Source organism: Hibiscus syriacus, unplaced genomic scaffold, assembly GCF_006381635.1.
Source record: "Hibiscus syriacus cultivar Baekdansim isolate YM2019G1 unplaced genomic scaffold, ASM638163v2 tig00111276_pilon, whole genome shotgun sequence".
NCBI lineage: Eukaryota > Viridiplantae > Streptophyta > Magnoliopsida > Malvales > Malvaceae > Hibiscus > Hibiscus syriacus.
This window is the reverse complement of record NW_024063043.1, coordinates 1,228,721-1,232,175: the sequence shown is the minus strand read 5'-3', so window position 1 is coordinate 1,232,175 and position 3,455 is coordinate 1,228,721. Positions and strand designations below refer to the sequence as shown.

The following is a 3,455-nucleotide window of genomic DNA, read 5'->3' as shown; positions in this document are numbered from 1 at the left end:
ATATTCTTTAATTTTTTTTCTTCATTCTCAATTTAACAACATATAGTTCTTTTTATTTATTTATTATTCAAAGTCAAGCTATGTATCATACATACTTTTATTTTTTTATATTTGTTCATTTTTCTATGATTTATTTATGTAATATTGAATTAATTGTTTAAAGTAATGAAATATACTTTTATTTAATAGATATATTTTTAAATTTTCGATCAGCGCTCCGAAATTGTGTGAGACAGCTTTGATCGGGTCAATTAATTTACCCGCCTAGGGTAATGGGCAGGAAAAAAAAACCACTTGAGCTTTCTTCTTCAATCTATCTCTTCTTCTCTAGGTTTCAAATTAAACCAGTACTCTTTATTTACACCTTTGAGTTCAAACATGAAGCAACAACAATAATCTGAAAATGATGATACGTGAATGTGTCAAAATATTTTTTCCCATAAATAGGGTTAAAATGTTGACAAATGTTTAAATTTTATCAAACTAAAACTAAAACAATACATATACTAAAAGTTAATCAGTTTCTGAGATTTAAGTTGGGATTGTGTTCATTATCGTAGTTAATTATAATAAATATCGGTCATTTTTTAAAGATTTTTAAAGCAAGCAGGTGTGTCTCTTAATGGTTCTAAAGAGGTGGACACTTTTAAATAACATTCATCTTTGCGTTAGTTTATGACTAGTGGAAAACCATGGCGGCTTGTAATCATTGACGGGAACTGATATTTATTTACAGTACTTTTAAAGTTGATTGCATATCGTGGGTTTCCGAGATCGTAGGTGCCGGCAGTAAGGTCCGGTTCGATTGTGTTGGAGCATCAGGTCCAACTGGTTCTGACCTTATCAACTGAGATTGCTTGCAATGAGCAATGGCTCCCTGAATTGGACTCTCAACCTCTACATTGACGCTGCTACTTCGTTTCAGAAACCGCAAATTCTGAACACCATTTGAGCTCGGAGATGAAGAAGAACCAGATGACGATGTCGAACAAGACCAAGACTTGTTCGTATAGCGTTGTCGTTTGACAGCCAAAGAAAACGATCTCCTATGCCGAATTTGTCCGAATGGTGCTTTCTTTGTTGGTTTCTTCATCATGGACCGATCCAACCTTTCTTTAGCTCTTAGAATTGATCCTTCATCTGCAACTTTCGCAGCCGAACACGATTCACTCGAACAACCCGATATACTAAACAAAGATTTGAGATAAGTCCTATAACCCTTCAGTTTTGAACCGATGGACGACGGTTTTTTCCGGTGGTTCTCACCGGTTGAGTACTCAAACGAACGCTCATCTGGATTCAACTTTCGGCTAATCCGACGTGACTCCGAAGGCGAAACATTGCTGGATTCAAACGGAGTGGTGGCTGCGGTGATCGTTAACGGTGTCGCATAGAAATCTTCGTAGACAGAAGAAGTGGAATTCTGGAGGAGGTTTTCGACCATTTGTAGACGAGGAGGGAGGTGAAGTGGAAGAAGCTTGCCTTTGTAAAAGAGTTCATCAGCTGGGGAAGTTGTAGGCTCGGTTTCCATGGAGGACGAAGACATTTGGAACTCGAACTCAATGGAGGAGTTGCAGAAGAAGTTGGAGTAAGAACTCACCTCCATTTCAATGTATTCATCATCTTCAACTAGAAGATCATTTGGTAGCAGCCAGGTGCCTCCCATTTTTATTTTTCTGGTTTTCAATCTTATATGTGTTTAATGGGGAGCTGAGTGTTGTGGTAGGAGAAGGAGCGGAAACTCCTTAAATCGTTGATGCTTCGGCGTATTATTCATAAAAGTTTAATATTTTTATAATTTCAAAATAATTTTTAATATTTTAAATAGATTTTAAAAATATCACGTAATAATATCACAATGTATAATGTATCATGTAACAGTGATACTCCTAAGCTATTAAAATTTAATACATGATTTAATTAATTTACTTTACAATTTGATGACCTATTCAATTAGATATTTTAGTAAAAAAAAAGACTTAGTTGGACTATAAAAATAATAGGAATTGAATTTATTTTAAAGAAATTATAAAATTTTTACATCTTAAGCGTAGGGCTGTAAACGAACCAAGTCGAGTTCGAGTATTGTTGAGCTCGACTCGACTCGAAAACTTGCGAGCCTAAAATTTTCAAGTTCAACTCAAACTCAAAATCATGAACTAAAGCTCGAAAAGACTTGAAATGGAAACAAATCTTAAACTTAACTCAATTGAAGCCTCAAACTTGAACATGAACCTTAAATACATAAAAACTTTATATTGTATTTAAAAAAAATCAACCTATAAATGTTTATATTATTAATAATATATTTTTTAAAAATATAATCTTAATATATTATATTTTCGAGCTGCTCAATGAGCTTTTCGAGTTGCTTATCAAGTAGCTTGTTTCGGCTCGTTAAGAGCTCGAGTCTAGCTCAAGTCGAGTTTATTCGAATCAAGTATTTATCAAGTTTTGACCAAGTCAATCTCAAATAGCTCGCGATTTATCTCGTCTCATCTAGACATGGCAAACTTGACTTGAACCCGATTACTCGAACCGATTTACTTGGCCCAATACCCGATATTAACCTGAACATTATAATCAAATTTGATCCTGTACCCGACCCACACCCGACGCAAGCCATACCCAACCCAAATTTTAGCGAAACCGAAATCAACCAGAACCGAAATTAACTCGAACCGAAACCAAAATTTACCCAAACCAAAAGCAACCCGAACCGAATTTTAACTTGATCTAAAATCAACCGAACCAAAAGAAACTCGACCCGAAAGTAACCCGAACAAATTGAAATTGATAAAAGTTATTAAACGATAAAAGTTATTTTCAATAATAAATTAGTTTAAATAAAATTAATTATTTATTAAAAATATTAGATTTATAATAAAATAATAGAAAATTTAAGAAGAATATAAAAGTAAGAATCTAATTGTAAGATTGAAAATAATAATAAATAAAGTTTACTTATCTTACTTGTTATAAAAATATTATATTTATAATAAAAATAATAGAAAACAATTAAAACAAAGTAAATAATATTATATTTATAATAAAAATAACATAAATTTTACTTATGTTATGACTAAAATTTAACAAATAAAATTATGTATTATTTTTTAAAATTTAATAAAAATATTAACTTTTTAATTAGAAATAAAAATATTAATAAAAATTTTATTTATTTATCAAATAGTTCTCATTATAAACTTTTTATACGAGATCAATATAAATTTTTAATAACAAATTATAACACGTATTATAAGATTGTATTTGTGTCAAATTATTGATTCATCATCTCTAAATGATGGTTTAATTCAAAGTATTGAACGATTGAGAATTAAAACTAAACCTAAATGATAAAATTAACAAATAAGAAGACATATTTTTACAAGTATATATTAATTATTCTATATATACTTAATTTTGATTAGACTCATAACCAATTCAACCCGAAT

The 3,455-nt window shown here is 30.9% G+C and overlaps 1 pseudogene; it reads right to left on the bottom strand.

Annotated features, from left to right (window-relative positions):
* Positions 1-730: 730 nt before the first annotated feature.
* On the bottom strand, positions 731-1,777 carry LOC120157755 (annotated as a pseudogene).
* Between the last annotated feature and the right edge of the window lie 1,678 nt (positions 1,778-3,455).